The sequence below is a fragment of the Crocodylus siamensis genome, chromosome 1, assembly GCF_052110815.1.
Source record: "Crocodylus siamensis isolate JL-2025a chromosome 1, ASM5211081v1, whole genome shotgun sequence".
NCBI classification, from domain to species: Eukaryota; Metazoa; Chordata; order Crocodylia; family Crocodylidae; genus Crocodylus; species Crocodylus siamensis.
Window position 1 is genome coordinate 108,419,125 of NC_143395.1, and position 12,143 is coordinate 108,431,267.

Here is a 12,143-nt window from a genome sequence, read left to right on the forward strand (position 1 = left end):
CCACTATGATAAGACTACAAAAACACACCAAAACTTAGTGATGTGATCATAAGAAAACAGGATGACACCCTGTGATGAAATTATCCAGCCTTTACTTACTTAAGTTATCATAATGTCTTGGACACCTGAGTTACTTAGAATTCTGGAATAAAATTCTGTCTCAAAAGTACATGGTCCTTCATTATAACAGGAGGTGATGAGTACTGTATTTACAACAAGACTCTAGACCCCCACCTCTTTTCAGGGTATCCATAAGTAACCTGATATGCTGCTTTCCAGCACTTAATTTAGTATGAAAACCTAGTTAGATCATATCACTGCTTCATCATTTGTAGTAATAATTTGTTTTCAGGGTGGCACAGCTAGGAAGCCACCAGCATTTGGCTGATAAGTTGTAGTAATAGCCAACCATCAGTCCTTCTAGGTCATGGTGTATGCATGAGAGGTCACCAGGAAGTTCAATGCATATGCCTAGGTAGGAGTATAGAGGAGTGGAACCTGTCCAGACCTTCCATCTTCCCTTTAGACCAGTTCTTCCAATGCTGTAGCAAGGAGCGGGGCAAGCAGGGTAACCGCCCTGGGCGGCAAACTGAAGGGGTGCCAACAGGAGCTGTCCAGCCGGGGTTAAACATGGGACAGAGCCATAAGCAGCTTGTGGGGGGGGGGGGTGTGCAAGGATGGGGGAAGGGTGGCTCTGACTGCTGCATGCACTCCTGGGCAAGCATGGAGGGGCCCCCCAGATTTGTGTGCAGGGTGAGGGAGGGCTGCTGCTGTGGGCTTTGCCCCAGGTGCCAAACTTCGTTGCTATGGCACTGAGTGCTTCCCAAACTTTTCCTCAGCATGAACCTATTTATGACCCCATTTCCTCAGCATGTCCCCATTTCCTCAGCATGGCCCCTCACTCCCAATCTGCAGCTCCCCCCCAGCTCCCAGGTGCCACTTGTTCCCCGTGCACAGCCCTGCCAGTGCCTGTCCCTCCTGACCCACAGCCCCAGCCCCCTGGCCCTGCCGGTGTCCCTCATTCTAGATTCACAGCCCCCAGCCCTGCTAGTGCCCTTCACTCCCAAGCCACAGCCCCTCAGTCCTTCAGGTGCTAGAGGGCCCAGGCCCGCTGCCCCCTGCCCGCCCACCCCAACGATGCCCAGCTCTGGCTGCCACCTGCAAGAAGTGGCAGCTGCTGCAACTGGAGCAGAGCAGGAGCCCAGCTCCCCCCTCCCCAAGTCCCTTCCCTCACCAGCAGCACAGCAGGAGTGGAGCCCATGGGGGTCAGGGAAGATGGGGGCTGCCTTCTGTGGGGTCTGGGCTCCCTGCCCTATTACCCTGCCCCTGGGGGCTCTGCGGCCCAGAAATTGGGATTCAGCGTGGGAGGGAGTGCTGTGCCATCATGGCCACCAAGCTGAAACACACCTTGCCTGCCCAGCAGCAGTGGGGACACAACTCTCTGCCACCTCCAAACCTACTTTGGTGGTTGTGGTGGTGCAGCACTCCCTCCTGCACTGGGTGCTGCCCACTGGGCCACGGAGGTGGCTTCTGCCTGGAGCTGGTCCAGCCCAGCTGTAGCCTTGCAACCTTATCTGCTGATGTTGCAATCCCATTTGGGGTCTCAACCAAGTTTGGAAACCTCTGCTTTAGACCTTTGAGACAGAATCCAAAGGCCAGACCAAGTCCAGACATTCAGTGCCTCAATGGCTGTACTGATACATAGAAGTACATGTTGAAAAAACTATGTTAGCAGGAGCTACAACAAAAAGCAAGCTTCATCCATTGCCTATGCTGTTTTTTAAAGGATTGTGACTGATCCAGAACCCACTGGAATGGATGGGAATCTTTCCATTGATTTTAATGGATCTTGGAGCAGGCTCTTACAAAACAGCAATCAATTGAATTCCAAGGTCATCATAAGAGTAGCAGTTCAACATCTTATAAGGTTTGTAGTTAAAAGCTGTTGTATAATATTTTTGTTTCACACTTATAAGTCTACATAGGTCTTTTATATTTATTTAAGTCATGTTTTAAAAGTGAGGCTTTAGACAATTTTCCTTGGAAACAGGTGTTCAGCTGGATTTACAGTGCCGCTAGCTGGACACTGCTATGATTGCACATCCTTTATTGAGACTCACAGCTTTAAGCCTGATACGTGTCTGAATCACCATGTTACATGAGTCCATTGTAAATAGGACTGTTGGGTTAGACTTCAGACTGCATACTTACATACAGCCCTACTAGTCCAGCTGAAGCTGGTGTGGAAGATTTGTGAGCACAGCATTTGCTTCAAATCTTGGTTTCCAGTAGGAAAACACTTATTTTAAAGTATCCCAGTACCTTTGTCACATCACTGAGTTATATTAGGTAAGATTTTGACTTCATTAAAGTCCCAAGGACTGAAATGATTCAGTATTTCATCCTTTGGCTGCTTAGGGGTTTTGATGGGGATCACATAATGCCCAATCTCTCAGCACAGATTAGGCACATGGCGATCATTTCCAGGAGGCAAATGCCTACCAGAACGTTTTTGAGGTTGAAACTTTTATTCCTCTTTTATAGGGGTTTTTCTTCCTTTTCATCTAGAAGGATGTAAAGAACAAAAACACTAAGATTGAGCTCATTAGAAACTGAGCTCCATCTTAATGTCACTTTTATTTGAAAGTTCTTCCACAGGCTGCAAACAAGTTGAGGTATGGAAGAACTTAAGCAACTGTATGAGTATTATGAGTTGTCTAACTAACATTAAAAACCCATTATCTGTTGGCATGATACCACAACACAGCAACTAAGACATTATTTCTTATAGCTTTTAAAGTTGCTTTTTAATTTTTTTAATATGCTCCTGAAAGAAAGACCAGAGCTTCCTTCCATAAATTTTTACTAAGTAAGCTTTTTACATTTTTGTTTTTATTCCTTCATATATGGATGAGACACAGGCAAGTTGGATTGTTTTAAAAAATATTACATTCAATTTGCATAAACTAGAGGAAGACTCTCACTTTGTAGTCTAACAGCTTCATGGAAGTGAAGGTGTAAAGCTGAAACTCCAAAGTTAAGATATCAAAATCTAATTTATAGAGGATAATAGCTTAGTATATCTGGATGCCCTCTGGATACCTAAATCATAGAATCATCAAATCATCAAATCAGAAAACATTAGGGTTGGAAAGGATTTCAGGAGCTCATCTAGTCTAGCCCCGCGCTCAAAGCAGGATCAACCCCACCTAGATCATTCCAGCCAGGGCTTTGTTGAGCCAGGCCTTAGAAACTTCCAAGGATGGAGATTCCACCACCTCTCCAGGTAACCCGTTTAGGTAGTGCCTCACTATCCTCCTAGTGACAACATTTTTCCTAATATCCAACCTAAACTTCCCTTGCTGCAAGATACCACTCTTACTAGCTGACTGCAAGCTTCCTGAGCTTAATTTAGATTCAAAACTGCAAGAGGCAAATTGAAGCTGTTTAAGACAATTGTGGCAGCTGATGGGCTCTTTGGTTTGTGTCTGTTATGGACCTAGTACAATGAAATTCATGATTAGGGCTCATGGAGCACTTATACACATTCACCAAGAGTGGGGGGAGGGCACTTTAATTAGAACTGTTCTCAGAGCGTCTCATGTATCAGTGTCCCTGTGCTTCAAAATGGCAGTGGGGGAGGTTTAGCTAAAGCTCATTGAACAAGCTTTAGCTAAAAGTTCCCCTGCTGCCACTTTGAAGCATGGGGATACTGATACATGAGATGTGGGAGGTTGCTGGAGCACGGTAATTAACTCAATTAATCAAGTCTGCTCCAAGCCACCAGAATTGCAGCACATCAGAGCAGCTTCCCTGCTCTTGTATAGGCACCCTTACATGCCAGTGTAATACAAGAATAATTAATAGTTTCATAGTAGCTAGAGTCGGAAGGGACCTAGGTAGATCATCTAGTCCGACCCCCTGCCTTAGCAGGAAAGAGCACCGGGGTCAGATGACCCCGGCAAGGTGCTCATCTAACATCCTTTTAAAAATCCCCAGGCTAGGAGCCTGCACCACCTCCCCTGGAAGCTGGTTCCAGGCCCTAGCCGCCCTGACTGTGAAGTAGCGCCTCCTAATATCTAATCTAAACTTACCCTCCGCCAGTTTGTGACCGTTATTCCTGGTCACTCCTGGCAGCGCACGGGGGAACAGGGACTCCCCCAATACCTGCTGATCCCCCCTGACCAGTTTGTAGCAGGCCACAAGGTCCCCCCTTAACCTTCTCTTGTGGAGGCTAAACAGGTTCAGGTCCCGTAGCCTCTCCTCATAAGGCCTGCCCTGCTGACCCCTGATCATACGAGTGGCCCTCCTCTGAACTCTTTCCATATTGTCCACGTCCCTCTTGAAGTGTGGCGCCCAGAACTGGACGCAGTACTCCAGCTGCGGCCTGACCAGTGCCGCATAGAGGGGGAGGATCACCTCCCTGGACCTGCTCGAGATGCATCTGTGGATGCATGACAGGGTACGATTGGCCTTCTTGACTGCCTCCCCACACTGCCGGCCCATGTTCATCGTGGAGTCAATGACGACTCCAAGATCCTTTTCCGTCTCCGTGCTGGCAAGAGGGGAGTTCCCCAACCTGTAAGTGTGGTGCCGGTTCTTCCTCCCCATGTGCAACACCTTGCACTTATCAGTGTTAAACCCCATCCTATTCTCATCCGCCCACCGTTGCAACCTGTCAAGGTCAGTTTGTAGCCTATTGCACCCTTCTAGTGCACCCACATCCCCCCACATCTTAGTGTCATCAGCAAACTTGAACAGGGTGCTTTCTACCCCCTCATCCAAGTCACTGATGAAGATGTTGAACAGTGCAGGCCCGAGGACCGAGCCCTGCGGAACCCCACTGCCCACATCCTTCCAGGTCGAGAAGAACCCATCCACTACCACCCTCTGGGTGCGGCCCTCCAACCAGTTGGCGACCCATTTGACCGTGTGGGCATCGACACCACAGTCTCCCAGCTTTTTGATGAGGACAGGGTGAGAGACAGTGTCGAAAGCCTTCCGGAAGTCCAAAAAGACTACATCCACAGCAACCCCTGCGTCTAATGATTTGGTGACCTGATCGTAAAAGGCCACCAGGTTGGTCTGACAAGACCTGCCACTGATGAACCCATGTTGGTTGCCCCTGAGCATGCATTCCCCCGCAAGGCCCTCCTGGATGTGTGCCAGGATAATTTTTTCAAAGAGCTTACCCGGGATTGAGGTCAGACTAACTGGCCTGTAATTTCCCGGGTCCTCTTTTTTTCCCTTTTTGAAGATAGGGACCACATTGGCCCTCTTCCAGTCCTCCGGCACCTCGCCAGAGCACCACGAGTGCTCACAGAGCCGTGCCAGGGGTCCCGCAATGACCTCAGCCAGTTCCTGTAGAACCCTAGGGTGAAGATCGTCCGGACCAGCGGACTTGAACACGTCCAGCCTCTCCAGAAGTACCCTAACTAACTCCTCGCTAACCCTTGGCCCAGGCGTGTCACTCTCGGGGCCCGAGGGGGGCCCAGCAGGGAGGTGGCTGAACTGGTCCCTACTTAGGAAGACAGAGGCAAAGAAATCGTTAAATATGTTAGCTTTGTCATCTGGCGTGATGACTAAGTTGCCCATCGTGTCCTGCAGGGGCCCCACATTACCCGGGACCCTCTTTTTACCCCCTATGTATTTGAAGAAGGACTTCTTATTGTCCTTAATCCGGGAAGCTAGTCCCATCTCCAACTCTGCCATAATCATAGTCCTTCCTATTTGTAGTAGAGTTGAAGTGTTATTGTAGCTGCAATGGTCCAGGAAATATGTGAGAAGCGAGGTTTTTCGGTTATATTTTTTATTAAAACACCTGTGTGGCTACTCCAATAAAAGATATAACCAAAAAAAGAAAAAACAAAAGCCCCTTGCTTCTTCCATTCTTTATAGTTTCATAGTTTCTAGGGTCGGAAGGGACCTGAGCAGATCATCTAGTCCGACCCCCTGCCATGGCAGGAAAGAATACTGGGGTCAAATGACCCCAGCAAGATGTTCATCTAACCTCCTCTTAAACACCCCCAGGGTAGGAGCCTGCACCACTTCTCTTGGAAGCTGGTTCCAGACCCTAGCCACCCTGACTGTGAAGTAGCGCCTCCTGATATCTAGCCTAAACCTACCCTCTGCCAGCTTGTGACCGTTATTCCTGGTCACTCCTGGTGGTGCTCGGGGGGAACAGTGACTCCCCCAATGCCTGCTGGTCCCCCCGACTAGTTTATAACAGGCCACAAGATCCCCCCTCAGCCTTCTCTTTTGGAGGCTGAACAGGTTCAGGTCCTGTAGCCTCTCCTCATAGGGCCTGCCCTGTTGTCCCCGATCATATGAGTGGCCCTCCTCCGGACCCTCTCCATGTGTCTACATCCCTCTTGAAGTGCGGCGCCCAGAACTGGACGCAATACTCCAGCTGCAGCCTGACCAGTGCCGCATAGAGGGGGAGGATCACCTCTTTGGACCTGCTCAAGATGCATCTCTGGATGCATGACAAGATGTGGTTGGCCTTCCTAACTGCCTCCCCACACTGCCAGCCCATATTCATCTTGAAGTCAATGATGACCCCAAGATCCTTTTCCACCTCTGGGCTGACAAGAGGGGAGTTCCCCAACCTGTAGGTATGGTGCCGGTTGTTCCTCCCAAGGTGCATCACCTTGCACTTGTCTGTGTTGAAACTCATCCTATTCTCGTCCGCCCACCCTTGTAACCTGTCTAGGTCTGATTGTAGCCTGTTGCATCCTTCCAATGTGCCCACATCCCCCACATCTTAGTGTCATCAGCAAATTTGAACAGGGTGCTTTTTACCCCCTCGTCCAAATCACTGATGAAGATGTTGAACAGTGCGGGCCCGAGGACCGAGCCCTGCGGAACCCCACTGCCCACGTCCTTCCAAGTTGAGAAGGACCCATCCACCACCACCCTCTGGGTGCGGCCCTCCAGCCAGTTGGTGACCCATTTGACTGTGTGGGTGTCTACACCACAGCCCCCCAGTTTCTTAATGAGAACGGGGTGAGAGACAGTGTCAAAAGCCTTCCAGAAGTCCAAGAAGACTATATCCACTGCTACCCCTGCATCTAATGATCTGGTGATCTGATCGTAAAAGGCCACCAGGTTGGTCTGACAGGACCTGCCACTGATGAACCCGTGTTGGTTGCCCCTAAGCATGCAGTCCCCTGCTGGCCCCTCCTGGATGTGTGCCAGCAGAATTTTCTCGAACAGCTTGCCTAGGATCGAGGTAAGACTAACCAGCCTATAGTTTCCTGGGTCCTCCTTCCTGCCTTTTTTGAAGATGGGGACCACGTTGGCCCACTTCCAGTCCTCCGGTACCTCACCAGAGCATCATGAGTGCTCGTAAAGCTGTGCCAGGAGACCTGCAATGACCTCGGCCAGTTCCTTTAGAACTCTAGGGTGGAGATCATCTGGACCGGCTGACTTGAGTACGTCCAACCCCTCCAGAAGCTCCCTAACTAAATCCTTGCTTACCCGTGGCCCAGGTGTGCCTCCCCCGGGTCCCAAGGGGGGCCCAGCAGGGAGGTGGCTGTTCTGGTCCCTACTTAGGAAGACGGAGGCAAAGAAATCATTAAACATGTTAGCTTTGCCGTCTTGTGTGACGACCAAGTTTCCCAATGCATCCTGCAAGGGCCCCACATTACCCGGGACCTTCTTTTTACCCGCTATGTATTTAAAAAAGGACTTCTTATTGTCCTTAATCTGGGAAGCTAGTCCAAGTTCCATCTCTGCCTTGGCCTTCCTAACTACCCCCCTACATCCCCGAGCAACTACAGAATAGTCCTCCCTGGTGATGAAACTTTCTTTCCATTGGGTGTAAGCCTCCTTCTTAGCAAGGAGACATTCCTGGATGCTTTTGGTGAGCCACGGGGGCTTGTGTGCTCTCCTGCTCCCTTTGATCCTCATTGGGATTACCTTCCTTTGGGCTTGGAGGATCGTCTCCTTAAGGAGCGACCACTCTCCTTGGACACCTGGCTGCCCTCCCCTCCGAGACCTCACTGCTTCTCCAACTATCCTCCTTTGCTCGTTGAAGTTTGCCCTCCTAAAATCTAGGGCCACTGCCTTACTGCATGCCTTTGCCACCTTGCGCTGGATGGTGAATTCCAGCAGGCAATGATCGCTGTCGCTCAGGTGGTCGAGCTCCCGCAGCCCCCTCACCAGGTCATCACCCGTGGCCAGCACTAGGTCCAACAAGGCATCTCCCCTGGTGGGGCTGTGCACCTCCTGGGTTAGATGGAGGTCCCGCACTCTGGCCAAGAACCTACGTGAGCATTCAGACCTGGCTGACTGTTCTTCCCAGCAGATGTCTGGGAAATTCAGGTCCCCCATGACTACCACATCCTTAGCCTTCACTACCTCTGTGAGCTGACTCAAGAATTCCTGGTCAAGCTCTTCTCCCTGGTTGGGAGTTCTGTAGTAGACCCCCACCGTTAAGTCTCTTTCACCTCGACTGCCTTGTACTCTAACCCAAAGCACTTCAGAGTGTCCCTCCCCTGACTCCTTGCTAATTGACAAGGATGTGTATTCCTCCTTAATATAGAGTGCCACGCCCCCACCTCTCTTTCCTATCTTGTCCCTCCTGTACAGCCTATAGCCCTTGACATTCACCACCCAAGCATGCGTTGCATCCCACCATGTTTCTGTAATCCCCACTATGTCCGGGCTGGTGTCAGCCAGCAGGAGGTGAGTTCCTCCTGCTTGTTACCCATACTATGAGCGTTTGCATAGAGGCATTTGAGGCCTCCTGTGGATGTGTGTACTGACCCCCTAGTCCCAGCGTTACCCTGGCCCCTATCTCTTACCTGTTTATTCACTTCACTCATTGGTCTGGGCTGGGCTGTAGTTGTGGGTGCTGTTTGGTCTGGCAGTCTGATGTTTCCTCCGCCCTCATCTTCCCCTTCCCCCGACGAGCCTAGTTTAAAGCTCGTTGGAGGAGGTCTGCCAACCTAGAAGAGAACACATGCTTACCTTTAGGGGAAAGGTGGAGCCCATCCCATCCCAGCATGTCTCTCGTCGTGATGTGCCGGTCATGGCTGAGGAAGCCAAAGCCCTCCTCGAAGCACCATTCTTGCAGCTGCCAAATGGTACCTTTACCATTTGGTGAAGGTACATTCCTAACGGAAACAAGGATGGCTGACATATAATAGCACTAGAGGGCAGAAGAGACAAAAAAAGGGTTAAGGGCCTATGTTGAGACAATTTTACCCACTCTGCCCTGTGCCATTAGAATAAAACTCACCCTCTGCAGGTCCTTTAATGGGCTCTGTACCGGATACATTTTGGAGTCTTTGATCCCGCAAACATTTAGGCATAGAAATAGTCTGACTTTCTTGAGTGGAGCCTCTGTTAATGATATGCATAAAGTCACCCATTTACATTATGCATATTACTGTAGAGCAACTGGGTTGCAGGGCATCAGTGATTTACTTCCATTGAAAGCAATGAGAGTTAGGCACCTAAAATAGTCACCTCTCCCTGTAGATCTAGGTGTAGGAGCTTTAGCCATGATTTAGTACCCCTGGGCCAGAGGCTGCACAAACATGGAACAAAGAACTGCATGTAACTGTTTGTAGGGTCAGAGTCAAGGAGTATGCAGTGCAGGTCATTTATATTTTCCTAAAGTCCCTTGTGCATAAAAAATTAAATTATTGTGTCCTACTGAGAATATAGAAGCCACCACAAATTCCACACAAGAGACAGAAAGAAATATTTTGTAAAGGTGAAAGAAGAAAGGCTATTTTTATTAACAAATTATTTTAAAGAAAAATATTGGTATTAGAAAAAAATGTCAAATTAATAAATAACTTGTTGGCTCCTTTCCAATATTTTCAAGAGCATTAAATGGATACGTCAGACGCTAGCACTGTCTTCATTGACATTCCCATTAGCTTTCAGATAAAAATGTCCATATCTAATCAAATATCTGATAAAATATAAAAAAATAGAAATACAAATAAAAACAATATGATTAAAAGTCTGTTGGTTGAGCCACATCTGTGCCTCTGCTCCTCCATCCCTTGAGTAAAATCTTTGTCTCATCTCACCTGCACACCCAGCATTACAGGACAAGTAGAAGAAAGCTAGCCATATTTCCCTGGGCATAAAATGGGACACTTCGCTCTGCCCTCCTTCTTCAGTACACCCATCTCTATCCAAGCTCCAGTCTCAGCTGCGGGGGGGTGGTGGATAGTTCAGAGCATCAGAGAGTTGGAGTGGGGGAGAGAAGGAGGGAGCAGCCCTGCTTCTGGCACTTGAACCAGGCAGCCCACTGAAAATGAGACAAGTATTAATTTGAATGCACTGACAGGTAGGTATCCCAGTGAAATGGGTCCCATGGTCATGGTAAGAAGGAGGTTTTTCACTTTTTAAGTATTCCCTTACTATGGAGCACTAACAACCTTTGAAATGCCTTAACTAGAAGCAGGGATACCAACTGTTAGGAATTTCTTCCCCCCCCCCACTACTGTTCTTTATTATGCTATTTCTAGGTCATTCTCATCTGGCCTGATGAAGAATGTCTTGCATGCGAAAGCTTGTCTATCTTTATCCTAACTATACAATTGGTCCAATAAAAGATATCATCCTAAAAAATCCTTGCCTCTAGTATAATTTCTGGGCCATCACAGCTACATCACTCTAACATTAGCTTAAGTAGAGGAGAAATGGAAGACTTTGTTTTCTGGAGTTAACCCAGCAATTACTTTTGCTCCCTGAACACACAGTATGGATTCCTCAAAAATAATACAAAGCAAGAATGCACTGCAGGTGCTCATATAGCCAGTTAAATATAATCCTTAGCTTCAGGGCCTGAAAATATTTATACATAATATAAAATGATGTGTCGGTTCAAGGCACCAGCACCAGGAACTTCTGGGATTAGTTTAATATTCTATGTGCATGTATGTAACTACAGATAGAGCACATTTCACTGCTCATTTACACACAGATTCGCTGCACTCTTATTCTTAGCTTGCAGAAATGATTCAAGCTATAGCTCAGTTTGGTGACACTTGATTAGGAGACATTCTGGCCTTTACAAAATATGATCAAATTAGAGGTCAGAACACAAAATTAGCAGAAGAGAATGCCTGACATTAGGCAGAATTTATTTTGTATGCATAAATCCTCAGCACAATGTATCATTATTTTCAGTGGCAAATTAGAGCCAGCTTTTAAGTACAGGGTACTCAGATAATCCTCTTCAACCATTTGCTACCATATCCTTGCAAAACACACATTGTGAAATTCTCTCTCCTAGCCCAAGATGTTCCCTCTCAGCTATTCAGCCATACAAAGTTTCCAATGCTAGCTTCACTTCTAGAAAGAATGTGCTGTCTCCACCTTAACAGACATCTCTCTCTCTCTCTAGTAGTACATCTTGCTGAACTAGAAACAGGATCAGCTGGGTGCAACAAGAAAAGAGACAGTGCCCATTTACACTTGGAGAGGGAGTAGTATCCTCCATTCCTTCCAGTGTGAAGCTCTGGGAGAAAAAGAAAAAAAAAAGAAAAAATACATGGCTACTACCCTAGTAGCAGAAGAATAATGTGCTAGTGCAGAAGGAAGAGAGCAATTATAGTAGAAGTAGTGGGGAAGGGGAAGGGAGAAAGTTCAATGGAAACAGAGAAAGAAAAAAAGGTGCTAAGGGAGTAAAAGAAAAAGATCCCATTTGAGAAAAAGATAGTGTAAGACTAGGGACACAGACATTACACATAAACTGATATAAGTGATCAGAAACTGGTTTAAACCTGTAACAGAACAGAAACTCAGTGCACATAAACCAGTTTGAAAATGCCTGAAACCAGTTTGAGATAAACCTGGTTGAATATAGTATCAGACTTAACTGATTTGGGTCAAACTTGTTTATGCAACTTGTCCCACACCCCTTCCTGATTCAAGTTAAATCAGAGTCCTCCAGCAGTTTGCAGCCCTGGGCTGGGCTGGGCTAGGCTATCTACTCCAATGAGCAGGACTAGCCCCATCCCTCTGCTCCCTAGCTGGAGCAGTGAGGGCTGGATGATAAGGGGGTGCAGGAGGGGCAAGCCTGGCAGGGGATACAACCCAGTCTATGGGGGGGATACTGCCCACCCCAAGGCAAACCTCAGCTGGGGTCTGGGTCCAGGGAGGGATGTTAAACA